At 39.1% G+C, this 19884-nt stretch overlaps 2 protein-coding genes across 2 annotated transcripts in view; one reads left to right on the forward strand and one right to left on the reverse strand.

The window, feature by feature from the left end:
• CDH23 (cadherin related 23) overlaps positions 1–19884 on the reverse strand; it is a 2508764-nt gene that overhangs the window by 1100449 nt on the left and 1388431 nt on the right. The gene's annotated exons all lie outside the window — the stretch shown is intronic.
• VSIR (V-set immunoregulatory receptor) overlaps positions 1–19884 on the forward strand; it is a 297502-nt gene that overhangs the window by 210766 nt on the left and 66852 nt on the right. The window lies entirely within an intron of this gene.

A 19884-nucleotide genomic window follows, 5' to 3' on the forward strand; every position in this document is an offset into this window, starting at 1 on the left:
ATATTACTGAGGCTGACCAGTAAGCTACTCCACTCATGGGATTTTACTCTCTTTTGCAACAGTTTCTTCCTTCTGTTGTACAGTTTGTTTATGGCAGGGGACCACCAGATTGGCTTCCTTTTTTTGGAGGATAGCGTCTTGGTTCTGTTTGGGATAGCACAATCCATGCACTCGTGTAAGTGCTTATAGAGTGCATTTGTGTAGAATTCAGCAGTTGTAACTGTATTGTCCATCTGCATGGGTGTCATGAAGTTCACCACTTCTGTCTTATGAAAATGCCCCTGCTGTTTTGCTTTATCTTTATGAATCTTACACACTGTGTACATATCCTGATACATGCAGGCAGGCTTTTACAATTTAAGTCTTTCAATCACAGATGCAGGGGCTTGTGGCTGTTACAGTTGTTTTGCTTGTTTATGTTTATAAATCCTTCAAAAATTTGGGATGAGAGTTTCACGTTAGTTGATTTCTTTTTATAAAGCATTCCAGAAACTGCATTCTCCCATTGTAAAGCATCACTTCTAGGGAGCAAACAGTTACAGTTTTAAAACATGTTTGGATGGTTACGTATCAAACTCAGAGGTCATCTACTCACTACTACAACATTAAACTGCTTTAGTTTTCATAAGTCTTTGCTTTGAAGTTCCAGTCATAAGTGCAGGCATGTTTATACATCTTTTACATATATGAACAGACAGGTTTCATACACACACCTACAAGTGCTTTCAGGAGAGACATGTAGACCAAATAAATTAACATTTAAAGAAGGTTCATTAAGATGCACTCATAGCTACCCACAAACATCTTCTAATTTTTCTTGCTGCAGAAAGTAAAGTTACGTAAATAAAACTTACCATAACAGTAAATGGCCGAATGTTCATATCCTGTCAAGGATATAACAGATGGCTAGATTCCAAAGCGTCAGGGCACCTTCCACATGCACAAACTGATAGGCAGCTTGAGCTAAGCTGACTAATGGACAGGTTTGGGTGCAAAGCCCTTCAAAACTTTCCTGCTAGCAGAGGGAGGGAGGCTCTGCTCTGAATGGACAATGCTGGGAAAAATAAATGAATGAATGAATGAATAATTAAATGTCCACACCAGAGATTAAAAAAACACACCACAAAAAGGGGGTGGTGGTAGGGAGAAACTACTGCACCAGTTACCAAAATCATCAACATAATTGGATGCTACTTCCCACCTTTCCAAAACATCCCTCCACTAGAAAACCTCCTCTGCTGGTCTACCCATCATCTCCCCCAAGAAACTATAATTTTAGGTGATTTCAATATTGACCCACAATCCTGTTCTGGCAACCATCCAACCCATCATGTAAACCTTCATGGCTTCACCCAACTACTCCAGTCGCCTACCAGGATAAATAAAAAATCCAGCAAGCACACTACCCAGGATTGGATACTAGTCAGTAAGAGCCCCCAGTCATATAAAACAGGCTGCTTATCAGATAGCCTCAGTGATCACTCCCCAACATTCCTACTCAAAAAATACCTATACCAAGCTAAACCTGTCATCTACCGTCAAATACGTAAAATACTAAACTTTAACCCACTCACATTCATCTCATGCCTCAAAGAATGTAACTGGCATCCTCTAAAGTACCTCAGTCTTGATGACGCAGTTGAATTTTTTAATACTACCTTCTTGAGCATCCTTAATTACCATGCCCCCATAAGATTTTCCAGAACCAAAGCACAACCCTCCCCATGGCTACAGAAAACCAAGTCAGAAATGAAAAACAGGGATAAAGCCTGGGAGCACTGGCGCAAAACCAAAACCCCCTCAACTAGACAGAAATTCCTAGAACTACACAGTAGAGTCAAAAAGCTAATAAAACTGGACAAATTCCAATACTACCAGTCTGTCCTAGACTCCTCACAACACAGCCCCAAACAATTCTGGTCCTCCATAAGCTCCATCCTCCACCCAGGTAAAGTCAGTACCCCTCCTCCTAACATCCTTCAAACCTCAGAAAATATTGCTACATCATTCAACACACACTTCACACAAACCATACTATCACTAGCTAAACAACACAACCCCCCTCCCCTCCAACCCACATCTTCAACTAGTAAGCTCCCCACTGCCTTCTCTTTTTTCTACTGTACCTACCTCCAACATAAAAAAAACTCTTAACTAAACTTAAACCCACCAAATTAGCAGCAGACAACCTCCCAAGTGAATACCTACAAATCACAGCTGATGCTCTGGCCTACCCAGTATCCATCTTGATTAACCGATCTCTGTCAGAAAGTTACGTTCCCACACTGTGGAAAGTATCACATATAATTCCCCTCCACAAAGGCGCACCCTCCACAGAACTAACCAATTACCGCCCCACTGCTATTGTCTCTCCACTCTCCAAAATACTAGAGAGATGCATACACTCTCAGGTCTCAGACCACCTCCTTACTAACAACCTCCTTTCCAATACTCAGCATGGTTTCCGACCAAACCATAGCACCACCACTGCCTTACTGTCCTTTACTAACACTATCCTTCAGAATAAAAACAATGGCTATCTCTCCTCTGCTACTTTCCTAGACTTATCTAAAGCATTTGACATGGTCCCACACAAACAACTTATCTCTGTCCTCAGTAACCTATCCTTCTCTCAATCAGTCACCAACTGGTTTCAGAGTTACCTGTCTGACCGCCAACAATCCGTTGTATGGCAAAATGACATATCGCCCCAACTACCTGTCTCCATAGGGGCTCCCCAAGGATCCATCCTTGGACCCCTACTCTTCTCTGTTTACACCAATAATCTAGCCTCTGCCATCAAACATGGCACACTCTTACAATACGCAGATGACTCGACCATCATCTGCTCAGCCCAGTCCCTACCCAAACTGCAAAAAGTCACACAGGAAGCCTTTTCCTCTGTTGAAACTTGGTTATCCGATGCCCAGTTAATACTCAACCCAAACAAAACTAAACTACTCATCTTCCAACCCACCAAACATACTCAAAACAACTCTCATGTTAACATCACAGCAAAAGACAACACCACTATATACCCAACTGAACACACCAAATTGCTAGGAGTGGAAATAGACAATAAACTAAAATTTGACATTCACATATCCATGACCATAAAAAAAGTCCACAAAAAACTAGGAGCATTATACAGAAATAAGCAACTTCTCACCAAAGCAGCAAAGATTTCAATAGCAAATTCCCACCTTATTTCCACCGTACTTTATGCCTCTCCAATATATACCAACCTAAGGCAATGCAATCTAAACAAGCTACAGACCTGCTACAACAAAATCGCCAAATTCGCCACAGGGGCATCCTACCGTAGTCACCACTGTCTCTCACTTGCTGAACTGGGCTGGCTTGAACTCCCTCACCTCCTTCAGTGGTATCAACTCTCATTCGCCCACAAACTAGTAAACCATCCACTAAATGTCCCATCCCTCCAGAATCTACTCCAACCCTATCGCACCACCAGACCACTAAGATCCAGCAACAAAATTCACTTGCAGATCACTAAAGCCAATAACGCTGCTGGTGAAGCACTATTCTCTTGCACCATAGCCAAATTATGGAACTCCCTCCCACCCACAATTACCTCCATACCATCATGCACCCACTTCAAAACTTTACTAAAAGCGCACCTAAAAACATGCTGGCTATGCCCTTGCAACTCCCACTCTAATATCAGCCACCCCATCCAACCACTACCTTTCTTTCCACTCCACTAACTACCTTGATTTGTACATATAAAAATGTAAGGTGCTTTATTTTACTTTGTCTGAAGAAAGTGCAGGCAGTGTCCTGCATGAAGCTAACTAAGTAAAAGTTTTTGGATTTTTTACCGACTGAAGCGTTATTTGTTCAGCCCTTTTTTATTTCTTCTTGAGTTGTGTGAATTTTGTTTTATACCTTGATTATAGCTAGCTCAGATGCTCATAAGCCTAGTACTTATTATACAGCAGGAACTTCTTATTGTAACATTTGTTAATGTCCGTTATGTACTTCACAGATAAAGATTCTAGTTGTCTACTGATGCACTATGTTCTTCATCTGTAAATATGTTGTAAGTAATTGCTATGTTAAATTGTTAATCGCTATGCAATCCAATGTAACTACTGTCTGTTTATTTTAACTGTGGAGCTTTTCTACCTGGGCATCCGCTGAAAATGGACCTATGTCCAGTCGGACACTCCCGGTCAACAAATGTAAATAAATAAATAAATAAAATCATTCAAAAATATACTGTTATTGTAAGTTTACTTAAAGAGATGTCCTGTGTTTTTTGTACTGATCACTGCTGCACTAGCCCTAGCGATATGGGTAGATTACCTTAGCTAAGTACATGGTGGGCTGGAAGGAGAAGAGTCCAGGAGCCAATGGAGAATAGCCCTAGCAAAGCTTGAGCTGAACCTAGAGAAGAAATCAAAGCTTACAGGATCATGTAGGAGCTTCTAGAATAATTCTGTAGTCTAACTCTTTCCAAAATGCCATAGATGAAGCCAGGGCCCTATAGAGTAGGTCTTGACCCTGCACAGACTAGTTTTGTTATGGAGAGTAAAACAAAAGGTAAAAGCCTTATACAACCACTTGGAAATAGTCTGTTTTGACACAGGTTGTCCCTTCTTCTTAATTAAGAAAGGAACACTTGATCCAAAGTTCTAAAAGATTTAGTTCTGTCAAGATAGTATCCAAGTTGTCTGTGGACATTCAAGGCATGTTGTATCCTTTCTCCCTCATGTGTTTTTGGAAAGAAAAAGGGGGATGGACAGTTTGGCTTAAAGTAAACTTGGATACCACTTTAGGCATAAAGGAAGGATTAGTTATCAAAGAAACTCTGTCCCTATGGAAACATGAGACAAGGTTGACTCACCATAAGAGCTTGCAACTCAGATTCCCTTGTTGCAGAGAGGGCAAATCAATCAGTAAAACTGTTTTCTATTTTAAGAATCTCTTGTCAATCAGATTAGTTGGTTCAAATGGAGCAAGTGTTAGCATCACTAACACAAAACTAAGATCCCAAGAGGGGCCACCAGTTTTCTTGGAGGCCTCTTATGCAAAACCCCTTTCAAGAAAATATTGGCATGAGGCTGCATTGAAGCAGGAGAATCCATGGTCAAACATGCTGAAATGGCTGACAAATCAACCTTGATGGAGGAATTAAAAAGGCCACAGGATAATAACTCACACAAATATTGTAGAGCCAGAGAATAACTAGGCCTGAAAGGGTGCTGATTATGTTGATAGCACCAACTAGAAAACCTTTTTCCATCTGCTAATATATGATTTTCGAGTAGCAGGCTTTCTTGCCTCCATTAGTACCTGCTGCACGTGCTCAGAAAACAGGTGCCTAAAAGGAATTGAGATCCTGTCATCCAGGCGGTCAACTGAATTTGGTTGATGTCAGGGGGCACGAAACACCCCTGTTCTTGTTTGACAACATCCAGTGTGGGAGGAAGCTTGTGGTAATTGTCCCTGGTCATTTCCAAAAGAAGGGAAAACAACAGTTGCCTGGGCAAGAAGGCAGTCACCACAATGATCTTTGGGTATTCCTTCTGAATTTTCAGAAGTACCCTGGATAGTTGTGGAGAGGGAGGAAGAGCACAAACTTACATTGCTGTCCAAGGAAAAAAAAAGGTATCTGTCTTCCAGTCCTTACTGCATGGGGTCCTAGAACAGAATCTTGCCAGCTGATTGTTCAGAGAGGAGGCAAAGAAGTCTACTCAAGGAACTCCCCACAGATGGATCAAATCATGGAAGAACCTCTTTATTTAGTTTCCATTCGTGAGGGTCTGCTCTGGTGCTGCTCAGCGTGTCTGTTACACAGTTTTGCTCTAACGAAATGTTGGATTCCTGTAGAGTAAGATTGTGCTGTGAAACTATATACCAAGCTAACATGGCTAGTCTGCAAAGGTGGTATGACTTGGTTTCTCCTTGTCTGTTGATATACCACATGACTGTAGTATTATCTGTCACCACTTGAAGAGGTCTCGGTGAACAAAGATGGTTTAGAGAGTTGAGTGTCTTAATATGTATGTGCTTGCATCTGTCCTTGGTGTCCCACACCTGCTTAGACTTTTATCCCTCCTGAAACTGATCCCCAAGCAAAGTTGAAGCATCTGTGGTCACTGACTGCTTTGGAGCAGGGAGGGAAAAAAGGAGACCTGGATTTAAGAGTATTTGTTGTCTCCACAAAAAAAAAAAAAAATCTCGCTAACAAACCACAGGTCTGGAATATGAAAAGATAAAGGGTGTTGACTGTTGGATCAAAGAGATTTCAGATACAACTGTATCTTTCCCATGTGTAGTCTTGCTTCGGGTATCCTGAGAATCATAGATGACATGATTCATAAAATCCGTAGGTATTCCCTTGATGTAACTGTAGTCTTGAGTTGAAAACCTTAGAAACCTATCTAGATAACATTCATTTTTTGCTGTGGAAGAAACGCTCTTTAACTGAGGTGTCCCGGTGACATCCTAGGAGCACAATCTTGAGGGCAGCAGTAAAGAAAATACCTTTTTATCTTCTCTTGGAATCTCAGCTTGTAAAAAGAGACTTATTACCTAAGAGAGAGAGAGAGATTCCTCACACTTTGAAAAAGACCCTGCTAAGATAAGCAAGTCATTTAAACATGTAAAAATGTGGATATCCTGTAGCTTGGCATGCAGTAGAACTGTAGCAAGACACTTTGTGAACACTCAAGAAATGTCTGATGTATAGATAAGCATCTTCCACGTCTAGTGTTGCCAGGACACTTGAAAGATAATAGTGTACCAGGTCAAGAAGTGACATCATTTTGAATTTGGGCACTATCAGAAACAGGTTTATGAAAGAAAGATCCAGAACTGGTCCCTGAGCATTTTCTTTCTTTGGCACTAGGAACATCACATCCTTGAATAAAAACCCTTCTCTGACTGTGAAGGGTGAACTGGTTCTATCACTGCTTGTGATAGCAAATGAAGAAGAACTGGAAGGTAAAAGAGAGTCTGAGATGGAGGATGTTGGATTATACCCTGGAAAGGAGGAATTTCCTAACACTGTCATCTGTAACCTTGATGACAGAATCCATTTGTCTGAAACTATCTGCTGCCAAAGAGCAAAGTGGAGATTCAGACTTTCTGGAAGAATAAAAGTGAGAGGGGTTCTCAAGATCTCTTGAACAGTAATTCAGACTTGTTGGACTGTCTGGTTTTGGGAGGTTCAAGACTTCTTTTTGGAACCTCCTTGCCATTTCTTTTTAAAGGCTGTTTACCTATATTTTCTTCAGACTGTCTATTCTGTTGTGGGTTTTTTGTCAAAATTGGACAAGGAAATAGAATATTCCTTGGATCACCTTTGCAGCAGAGGTGCCAAACAATAAATCTCTGTAAAAGGGACAATTTCAAATCTCATCATCATCATCTGGAAGGTTCTAAGAATGCAACCATGCAAACCTTCTCAAAACCGTACCAGTGGCCATAGCCCTAGAAGAAGTATCAATAGAGTCACATACACACTGTAGACAATGACTAGTGACCTGTGCAATAGCATAAGCTAGGTAATTTAAAGCAGATTTTTCCTCACTAGAAGAAAGTTCAGATAAAATATTCCTCATGCTTTCACAATTTGCCAGAACAAACCTTAACATAATAGCCAGACAATTCAAAATTTTGAAAATTAAACTTGCAAAAGTATACACTATATACACTAGCTATACACTATACACCTACCAATAATTATACGTTCATAGGTATCTATGAGGCTAAAAACCACCAGGGCCTTTACAGGCCTTGATGTGCAACCCAACCCATTGTGTCCATATACATTAAAATGGGGTATGTTAGCGAGGAAGTTGCTAGAGCTTATGTGGAGTATTAGTTTGGGCATTACTGTCTGCCAAAGTTATGAGGGCCATACTTCTGGTGAATTTCTGATTTCCCACCCATTGGTCAAGGTTACTGTTTAAGAGGTTAGGGATAGACTCTGCTAGATATGGATAGGGAACCTGTTCCAGAGCATAGTGATCCTCAGACAAATATCTGTCTTTCCAACAAGTCTTATTTATTTCACAAGTAAAATTTAAATCCTTGGGTCTAGTGGTTCTGATGCTGTTTGTTTTGCAGATGTGCAAAATGTCCACAAGGGGTGGATCCAAGGATGTCTTTTATACCAGGCATAGATCATCTCTCAGTAACCTGTCGGACACTCAGTATGTTCATGCCAAAGGGGACATTATCCTCAAGGATGGGTCTGATAATCATAGAACAAAGTGGCACTATTACTTCCTTTGATGTGGGTGCCATACCCTTAATTATAAGTTGGGTGACAAAGAATAAAAAAATGTAAATGCATATCAGAGACATGCAATATAAGACATATATAAGACATATAATATAATATATGATAATAAACATTTTCCCCAAAAAGCTAAACACCATACAGATACCTGATGAATATATATTCTTCAGTGACAAGAGATTTTACATGATATTTGTGAATGTATATACTTTATGCCACTTTCAGAAAGTATTTTAGCTAATATCAGAATACATTTTTAAAATCGGTAAATAAGCTGTGCCATTTATTTTAAATCACAAACTGAATGTTTGCCTAATAAAAGTAGTTAGATGTCAACCTTCTAGATGATAACCTAAGCCTGGCCAACTGATTGGGCTTATCAATATGTGTATTTAGTACAGCACTCCTAAGTGACCGCTGGTGTTACCTGACAGACTGTCAAAAAGCTTTTGCTATGATTCTGTTTTAGGCCTGGTTACTACTTTGATTGCTGAATATAGTACTTGACTTCTTTACTGAAACAGAATCTTCCTATACCAGTTTCAGTAAACCCAGCTCTTTCTGTTATGGTTTCTGGTGTGAGCTTTCCCTAACAAAAAAAAGTTAAGAGTACAACCCTTTTCTCCCAACCTTATCAGAAAGAGTAGGACTGGAATTAACTAAGAGCTTAGCAGAAGTGGGATCAACTAAACCTATAGCTGCTGGGTCAGGTTTGGGAATTGTGTAAAACATTTTAAAAGATTGAGGAACTTTATACATCCTATCTGACTTTTTAGGGACAGATGGCTGGCTATCAGGAAAGTTGCAGGCAGTAATGCAGTAACACACACATCCTCTAAAGCTGATAGAACAGGAGGAATTGGTGTAGGTTCTGAAAAATGCTTCTGTAACAACAAATAGTATATTCTAATGGACTGAGAAACCTCAGTTTTCTCCCACTGAAAACACTGGAACATTCTAGCAATAGTCTCCGAGAAAGAGAAAGCCCCAGGTGGAGAATCAGAAACTGAGCTTTCCTCAGAATCTGCATCAGAAATCTGAGGGAAAGAATGTATCCATCCCTGCATCTTTCTGTTCAGATTTAGAATATTTAATTCCTTTAGGAAAAGAGGAATTCCTCTTTCTTTTAGCAGAAACTACTTTACAAGAAGGATCACTTGCCAGAATCAAACCCTGAGCTAGGTTCAGCAATCTACTCATATCTGTAGAAAATTGAGGAGTGGAAGACACATACTTGGTTTTCCATTTCTTTACAGTCTCGAGACAGTCCATTTAAACACAACACTACTAGCTTTAAAATAAGTTTCCTAAAGAGGAAAACAATGAAAAATCAACAAAAATAAAATAGAAGATTTTTTCTCCAAAAGGAACCATCTGTTCAGGAAAGAAAAGCACATGCTGACCACTGATCCTTGAAATCCTAAGGAGGAGCGTACTCTATAGCATCACCAAAGCGCTAAAGGGTTTCACACCCAAGCTTGTCTTTTAGTCAGCTCAGCTCGAGCTGCATACAGTTTGGGTGCATGGAAGGTGCCCTGAAGCTTTGGAAGGTGGCCAGCTGTCATCTTTGGAAGGATATTGCCTAAATAGTAAAAGGCTACTTCAGCAGTGATCAATACAATGAACATCCTTTTAAACTTCAGTAAACCACATTTCTCCACATCAGAAGAAGCTCATGGATTTGAATCAAATTGCCTACAAATTCTAGACCACTATGCTTCTTCATGAAGTCTTTCTTGGCCTTTATTCAGCATAGCTAGATATACTCTAACCAAAAGAACAGTACAACTGTATAAAAAATCAGTACAGTATTGTTAGGACACTTCAGTTCTCATAAAACAATGTCTGATATGTTTAAAATCTTATTGCACTTTCTTCTTTTATGTTCCTATTGCATCTGTTCTTGTTCTACAAACCTTAGTTTCATTATGTCTTTGATAATCCTATCTGTTGCATACTTGTTGATTTTTTATGCTAAATTATCCTTAATGTACTTCTGTATCATAAAAATGTTTTTGTTCATGTGCGGTTTGTGAAATGGACATTTATTCTGAATGTTCTGCAGTTGCTCTATTTTGAAGTAACTTTTGATTTGCTATATCTTTTTATAAATAATTCCTGCTTCCATATATTTAGTGCCATACTATTCATGTTCTTTTATTGTATATTGTTTTGGAGCTTTTCTTTCTAAGTCACTGTGAATAGCATTTCCTGCCTTGGTTAATTTCTCTAAATGCTTAGGTTTTTACATGGCGTTCGAACGACATGCGTGAATGGGCGTGCTTTTGTTGAAGGTTGGGCATCGGGCTGGCACTTCGGCACTGTATAAATCTACTGCCAGTCATTAGCGGACCAGAGTTCCGCTGTGGCGACCTCTAACCGGGAAAAGCCGAAAGAAGAAGAAGAAGAATGGGAATGGAACCCATTCCTAAGTCAGGGCATAATTAAAGTTTATAAAATCAGGCTTGCTTCAGTCGTTGATGTTTGATGCAAGTGTTTTTATTACACTGTCTCTAGAATTGGCTCTCTTTGCAGTTCATAAGAGGTTACTTTTATCAGTAGCATTTTTAGATACATTTTGAAGTGTCCTTTTTATTAGCCCACTTGCTCCTACTACAACTTTATCTATGCATTCTTATTCCACATTTCTTTAGTTTCTGTTTACAAGTCCTGATATTTCAGAAATGTGTGTCTTTTAGTTCGTCAGATAAAGTAGTCATTGGGTGTAACAGCTTCAATAATGAAAGCTATTAATGTCTTTTCTCTTGAACTACACTATTGAGTCTGTTTGCTTCTGCCTTTCTAGCTGTTGGCATGGGGTGATTCCACGTAATCATTACTTAATCATTTTCAATAATCCTTTGTGATTCATGTTTCCCACGTCTCTCAGCTGCCTTTATGTGTCTCCAGTGTAACAACCTTGCCACATTATGTGTTTTAGTATACAAACCTTCAGCCCTGAGTGTGTTGCACCCTACCACAAGATGTGTAACTGTTTCTTGTTCTGTACCACAAAAACCTACACTTGCCTGTATTTTCTGAACCATCTAGTACGTAATCCAATTTCTTGGGCTGCCAATATTCATCTTTTGGTCTAAATTCTCCCCATGTAAACTATTCACATGACAACTGCTTGTCGATATGCAGCCATTCCTGCCCAGTTAGAAATACCCAGTTACCAACCATAAATGAGACAGATATATAATAAATAATGACTTCTTAAGGGAAAGATGATGCTAATTTAAATATATAGACAAGATTTCAAAATGTGCCAGTCATCCCAGTGCTGTTCATACTGGTGATGGACTACATCAGCAAACTGGTTGGAGGGGACAGATTAACAAAGTTGCTGTAAGCAGGTAATGTGGCATCACAGGCAGACTCTGAGCAAGAACTTAAGCAAAAGATAAGGAAACGGAATACAAAACTGAAGGCCCAAAGGATGAAACTGAGTACAGATAAGACAGTTGTAATGGCAGCAAATGGGAGAAATCAGAAGCAGCTGAAAATTGAGATAGAAGGGAAAATAGTGGAGGTGGTTAACAGTTTCACGTATCTGGGAGGAGTGATTAAAGGGGAAGGAAGTATGAAGGAGGAGTTCAAAGCTAGAATCAGAGGGGCTGCAGTCAACTGGTGAACTGTGCGTCAGGGGTAGTGTATGACAGAAGAATTCCAAAGAGCTGAAAAGTAAGGTTTACAAAGTAGTGATAATATGGTACAGAAATCTGGGCAGTAAAGACAGAGCAATTAAGGAAGCTGGAGGTGATGAAATGAAGTGCCTGAGATGGGTGGTAGGATGCACTCTGTGGGGCAGGACAAGAAATGAGATCATCACAGCATGACTGTCAAAGAAGATAGGAGAGTGGGGCAGAATCAAGAGAGAGAGAGAGAGACGGTGATTGACAACACAGCCCAAACCCATGTTGAAAATGGGAAAAGAGGTTTGTTGATGTTGATGATGGTGTGCCAGTCAAAACGCAGATGTTTACAGTTAGAATTCATATGATGGTGGGTGAGAGACTGCATGTGGTCAGGTAGAAATGTATGACAGATGTTAGAAACAAGTGAGCAGGTTAAAACAAAGTTGCAATTATGATAAATAAATTTTATTTATCTAGCATCAATTTTCCCAAAGCTGAAAAAGAAGGTTAGTAAGTAAGAAGTTCTAGTGGATGCATATGTTATCAGACCTACAAGTTCTTACACTTAGAACGAGGGATTATAGGTGGCAGAAGCATTATGGAATATGAATTACACTGCTGTTCAGTACTGCATCATGTCTGTTGACCTGTACAAAATTAGTAGTCAAGTACAGAAATGTAAGCAATATCCAAAATGAGTGATATAAAGAACGTGCAGCTATGTGGAACTCCAGTAAGAAAGGTATATTACAAGAAGTACAAATTTGCTTATGTAAAATAAATAACTTGAATGGGCAGAGAAAATGACATGCTCAGAAATGAACAGATGTCAGTGCAAGTTAAAGTAATGCTATATAGGAAATGTTTTTAAAATAGAAAAATTAAAACACGCTCTACAGTGTTGTTTTAAAAATGCTGGTAGAATAGAAAATTGCAAATAAAAAGCACAAATCAGAGGTGAACATGTTTTGAGTGTTTAAACAGTGTTCATAAGCTTCACATAATCAATATACTCAGACTTTAATCAACCCAAGTCAAAATCACATGTCTCGCACAGCTGGACTTGTAAAATGGTAAAGCCCGTGGAAATTATGTCTCTTGTCTTCTCAGCCTTTCCGTGAAATACGCATGCAGCTTCCACAATTCATTCGATAAAACTGAAGTCTAATATTGCTGAGCTGTATGACCTGTCGAACTACTCAAGGAATGCAGGAGGATGATTTGAAGCATCAGCGTTATCTTTAGCTGCAAATGCTGCCTTTTTATCAGCGGTATCTGTCTTGCATTAAGAAAAATGTTTATTCTGAACAAGTTCTACCTGAACAAGGTGCATTAAACCCAGTCTTTACTCCAAACTCAGGCCTAGCCTGCACATCACTTGCAATGCGCAAACTGTCGTTTATGTTGAACAACTCACCTATGTAACCTGCTCCAATGCACCTGTAATCTCATTATTATGGATCCCCTTCAGAAGATTGTGTTTTCAGAAAGTCAAACTTCATATGGTTAAGACCATATGACTGAGTTTCCAAAAAGTCAAAGCTTTTGTATGAGATCACAGTACAGTGGGGATTGGGGAATTTACATTTTTCCCAGGGGGTGTGGAGGTGCAGGGGGGCTTGCCTCCCTTCAAAAACATTGATTTTTTTTTTGTCTCATTCAACTTTCTCGACCCTATGAAGTTTGACTTTCTCAAAAGTCGATCTTCTGACATAGATCCCATTATTATATGTAACCCTGATGTAACAGTATCATCTGCACTGACCTCCTCATGGTGCTAGTCGAATCAGGGAAAGGATATCAGAATTAACATCCATACGTTCTCTACATTTGGCCTTTTTCATAAAAGGAGACTGAGGTAGTGGAAGGCTGAGCTAGACAGTACTGAGACCAAACAATGGGTTCCACTCTGGGTTCTGACTATGCTGAAAGCCAGAGCTCAGGGAATGTCCAAACGTATGGACTGTAGTAGAAGGTACCTGATAGAAGATGAAGCACTCCATTAGACTTAGCAGAGACAGAAGTCATAAATGACTTCAGCAGAATTGCTACTTAAGTTGCAACTCCAAGAACAGCATAAAATAAGGAGAGACACGTTGGTACATTGCACTGCCGCACCACAGCTCTTGGCTTTTAGGCTCGTCTCTTAGCTGGGAGTACCTTCTTTAGGTAGCCTATTTTATCTTCTTGCACCAGTCTCAGTTTTTGCCAGTAGGTGGTTTCCTCTACATCCAAAACGTGTTGTAAAATTAACTGGTAATCCACCAAAATGATCACTATTACCCGTGTGGGATTGTGAGGGAGATTGTGTGTGTGACCTGCAGTAGACAGTCATACTGTTAAAGATTAGTTCTCTCTCTCTCTCTCTTATATCTAGTATTTGTCACGGTATGTTATGGCTCTTTTGTGATCCTGAACAGGAAAAGCAAGATATCAGAGACGAATGAATGAAAATGAAATGGGAGGAAAATAAGGACTGATATAACAGAAGGAGGAAAAAAAGGATGGAGAAATATCAACAAGCACATTTTAATGGCAGATAAGAACCAATGTAGTGACCCATTCCACCAGTTTCCCTAACTCATTCATAAACTGCAAACTTAACCAATAACTTAACATAAAACAGATATAAGGTCTGCAGAAGTAGGCTTCACATTGTGACATAAAACAGACAAAGGTCTGCAGAAGTAGGTTTCCCATCATGACAGAAAACAGACAAGGTCTGCAGAAGTAGGCTTCTCGTCATGAGATAAAACAGACAAGGTCTGCAGAAGTAGGCTTCTCGTCATGACATAAAACAGACAAAGGCCTGTAGAAGCAAACTTCTCATCATGAGATAAAACAGACAAGGTCTGCAGAAGTAGGCTCCTCGTCATGACATAAAACAGACAAAGGCCTGTAGAAGTAAGCTTCTCGTCATGAGATAAAACAGACAAGGTCTGCAGAAGTAGACTTCTCGTCATGACATAAAACAGACAAAGGCCTGTAGAAGTAGGCTTCTCATCATGACATAAAACAGACAATGGTCTGTAGAAGTAAGCTTCTCGTCATGAGATAAAACAGACAAGGTCTGCAGAAGTAGAAAAAGGATGGAGAAATATCAACATGCACATGGCAGATAAGAACCAATGTGGTCACCCATTCCACCAGTTTCCCTAACTCGTTCATAAACTGCAAACTTAACCAATAACTTAACATAAAACAGATATAAGGTCTGCAGAAGTAGGCTTCACATCGTGACATAAAACAGACAAAGGTCTGCAGAAGTAGGTTTCTCATCATGACATAAAATAGACAAAGGTCTGTAGAAGGAATCTGCTGTTCTTGATCACACTACACCATCTAGTAGGTTATTTCGGCCATCCCCCACAGACTGAATTATGTGAAGAAAACAGATTTTCTTGTGCCCTTTCTGAGATATTCAACTTCCCTTATCATTCTGTGTCCTTATGTCAGCTAGCAGAACATAACAGTTATATTAGGAGAGAAATGGGACACAAGAGTCTAGGAATTCCTAGACTATGCATTAATGAAATGTTGGAGACAGTCATGCCACTAATAGTTAAATGCCTCATCTATCCACCCACCATCATAACACAAAATATAAAATATGATGTCATATTTCATTTAGGCTGTCATATGTTTATAAGTAAATACTAGGCTGTCAGTCTGCAGAGCATTACAAGCCATCCTAAGGCAATCGAGGCCAAATCAATTCAAATGACATTATGGCTAAATAAAGTCTGAGCCACATGCTTATTGTTGTGATGCACAGAGTCATGAGAATAAGGTGTGAATTTCACAGCATGTACATTGGTACTCGTGCAACATATGAACACAAGCCACCTACTTGTGAATGAACAAGACAATTTTGTGAGAACTTTGACATTAATTCTTCCCACCGTTTATTATACAGCATTTCAATAAGCATTGTTCTTCTGTTTTAACATTTCCTGTTTGCTTTTTGTGTTTCTTTATCACCATGCAGTTCCTACAGCTGGTAACTAGATATTAATTAGAATTCCTCTCTACAGCAGTTATTACTTTAGAGCATTCCACATTTCCTTTTCTTTGGCAATAATTTAACTATTGGCTCTCTCTCTGCTTCCTTCCCTTATTTTCATGTAATGTTTATTGTGTGCCCTCATATTTTTTACCTGTTTTCAAAGCAATGTATTACAGGGATTTCTGTTTTGCAGGCCATTGGAGTTGCTATAGCTAAGTCTCAATTCAACATATCAGTGCCCTGAAAATAAGCCCAATTATTTTTTATCTTTTGATGAATGTAAGTACTGAAGGAATACTCACATTAAGCCTATTCTATATTTGAAGACCATTGGTCTCTTACTTGGTAATGTGTAAAAAATGTGAATACCCTTAATTAAGGGACCCTTGTTCAGACTTGGCTGGAGTAGATTTTAAACAGCCTAGCATTTAACGGTATACCTCATATAGAATAAGGTGACTATATGAGTTTGCCTGCCACTTCAGGAGGTTAGACAAGAAGTTTTGCAGGATGGTCTTCTAAATGATAGATAAAAGAGTGAGCAGCTTTTTCTACTGGTTCAAACTGGATTGGGTGGTGGGCATCTCAGTCAACCAGAATCAAAACTGTAATCCAAAGACAAAGTGCAGGCCAGGAGAAAACTTATTAAGTAAATATTTTACAACTAAATACAAATCCAGCCTGTAGAACAGTACAGCATGTATATTTTTAATAGAGTTTGTGTGTGTGTTTCTTTGTAGTTTCGGTACAGTTAATATTTGGTATGGTGGGGGGCAGAGTGGGGACTGTATGCATCTAATACCAATGAGATGATATGTATTATTGTCATTTGATCACAGCTAGATATTTGAGCTGTACAGGTCAATAAAGTGTTTGAAATTGGAGGCCACATCTGTATATCTCTGTGGGGTGGGGGGGGGGGGTCAGTTGTTTGTACCACTGTGCTGTATGCATCCATCAGTGAGCTACAATTCATTACTGTTGCCACCACTCTTACATTTATATATTCATTTCATCACAATCACACACTGTTGCCACAGCTTTTGTATTTATCCACTCATTTGAATACAATTAGACTTGTGAGGTGTACACAGTAAATAAAGTAGTTGCAGTTGGTGGAAAGAGAGGTTATATTGGGATCAAAGTAGCTGACACCAGATGTCTTTTTTTAAATAGCAGTTGACCTGGCTTAGCAGTACTAGGTGTGTGCGTGTGTGTGTGTGTGTGTGTGTGTGTGTGTGTCTAAAATAAAATGAAATATTGCTCTGAAACGTATTATTTATTTAACCGCACTTAGAAATGTAATGTCTGTACTGTAGATAAGCTGGCTATAATGAATGGGTACAGAGGCAGTCTGTGGATGACAGTGACTGATCCCAGCTGTGGCTTCATATAGCTGTCGATCAATGTTAGCAGATCTAGTGCGTGTTTGAGTAGATTAAGCTGAAATACATTATAATGAACAACATCTGGTTTCAAATGGATATAAATAAAGTGACTATAGTGAGTGAGTACTGACGCAGTCAGTGGATAAATATAACTGACCTTAAACTGTCACTGATGTGCTGTAGCATCTCCCCTTCCCATCCCAGTTACCCCCACCCACTCAGTTGCTTCCTACAACCTCTCACCTTACTTTGAAGTTACTGGTTGGTAGAGAGTGAGGAACAAGAAAAGTTAAGCCATCATGGAGTGTAAGAGGATATTAATAGGTGATGAAGATCTAAGTAGTGAGGTGTTGAATGAGTAAGGTAAAGACAGACGGATTGAAGAAGAAAGGAAGGGTTGTCTTACAGAAGATTTTAAATCATTCTAGAAATCTGTAAAAGTTCAATGTGTACTGAATACTTCAAATGCTTTATATTATTACATGTTTCCTTCTGCTTATAATGATTATTTGGGTAGCCAAGCCGCAACTATCAAATCCTTCTTCTTATTAATCCAGTGTTTGAATTCCCACATGTATGCCTTCCAGTTCATTTGAACATCTATTACGTTTAATAGGTTTTTTGCAAAAGCTGAATGAGCAAAAGTCTATTGTTATTGGAAGTCTACGAGTGAATGTGTGTGTGTGTGTGTGTGTGTGTGTGTGTGTGTGTGTGTGTGTGTGTGTGTGTGTGTGCGTGTGTGTGTGTGTGTGTACAGTAAGCTCCCTTTACTTCTAACATACAGTTAACTGGGTGGAATCAAACTGGCATAAAAAGAGAGAAATAAAAGAAAACAAATCAATTACTAGAAGGGGTAAGTGGATGCTTCTTGGACACTTAACACTTGCAGATTATGTACTTGCAGTGGTCTTTGTGTATTGTAAACCTCTACTTAGACAAGATGAATCTCATTTAGTTTGTGAGATGCATTCCATACTTATGCAGGAACTTAGGCAAAGAAGCTGAAAAAGTACCATCACTGTGATATATAGGTACCACAATTTAAATTGTGGTAGACAGTAAAAAGACATGCTAAAACACATTGACACAGATGGTCTAGTCAAATTCTATGTGACAAACATCTTTTCCTCCCCTTCTTAGGAATCTTCAAATTACAAATCTGAGTAACAAATGAAAGAAGTAAACACAGTGTGTCAAATTCATATTTTATCAAATCAGAATTGTGAAACTCTAGCTGTATGACCACAAAAGCAACTAACTGTAAATCTGCTGAAACAGTAAAGTCTGAAGAAGGGCTGGTGTGCATAGGTTGTTGTCATACCACGGTTTCATTGACACTGTGGAACCTGAAGTTAGATTAAGTATTGGTGGATATCGAGTCAAAGTCCCACGTGCAGTGTGTGTGTGTTTTGGTGATGGTGATAGCAGGGGATTTGGTCTGGCAAAAAATGAATTTTGTATATGATTTTTCTGTTTATGAATTTGGTTTATTTGGCTTAATTCCCTTTTGGCATTTAAATTTCCAGAGCATGGGTGTTAGTTAACTTTTCTTTGAGAAACGTGTACAGCTTACTCAAACACCTAGGACTCTGTCCGAAGAGCATGCAAAGTGTACTTATAATCAGAAGGCTTCCCACTGCCGTTCATACCTAATGAAAAAGAAGTAGCTCATAGTTTGCATAAATTGCAATAATCCCTGTTTTAATGACTATCTCACGATTACCAATAGAATGGAAGAGAGCAAGCGCCATAGGATCTTAGATTCAGTGGAAACAAAAGCACATACGCTAGCAGTAAGGGCAGCAGGAATTAATAGTTCACAGTGGAAATCAGGGATAATTAAAAAAAAAATTAAAAAAGAGGTAGTTGAGTCAAAATAGTAACACATTTCATGACTGCATGTCACTTACATAAGGCAATTCTCATGACAGGTAGGAGATGAAAAAACTGAAATAAGTTGTCAGTTTACCAGAGCATGCAGCTTATAGAAAATACATTTATTAACCGGGAAAGTCCGACTTGGAACAAAGCCATTTTTCAGCGGAGGACCAGGGAGAAATGCGCCAGGTGCATGTCTTTGTAACATGGGAGTAAACAGGAGCACCCAGAGGAAACCCACATGAACGCAGGGAGGACATGCAGACTCCACACAGAAGTCACCCCAGCCAAGAATTGAACCGGAGAACCTCTTGCTGTGAGGCGACAATGCTACTGCTGCACCACTGCGCCATCCATTTATGTTATACATTCAGGGAGATCAACAGAGTAATATTAGTCTCCCACTAATCTATATTTCTAATGTGAGAAGTATATATAAGTAACAATAAAGGTAACATTACAATATAAGATGGTACTAATTTCATTATTAACTCATAGTATAAAAGGATTTGATGTTGGCAGTAAAAGTATTGCAATGCCTGTAGTTCTAGTACTGAACTAGAGGCCAGGTGACAAATATATAACACAGATTTGTGGAAGAAAAATCAAAAGAATGAAATAAATTTGGTTTTATTTGGTCTGTGACTGTTATAAGCATTCATTAATCTGATTTACTAATTTTTGTGATGATGCCAA

This window comes from Protopterus annectens, chromosome 14.part0, assembly GCF_019279795.1.
Source record: "Protopterus annectens isolate FY-2018-M chromosome 14.part0, PAN1.0, whole genome shotgun sequence".
NCBI lineage: Eukaryota > Metazoa > Chordata > Ceratodontiformes > Protopteridae > Protopterus > Protopterus annectens.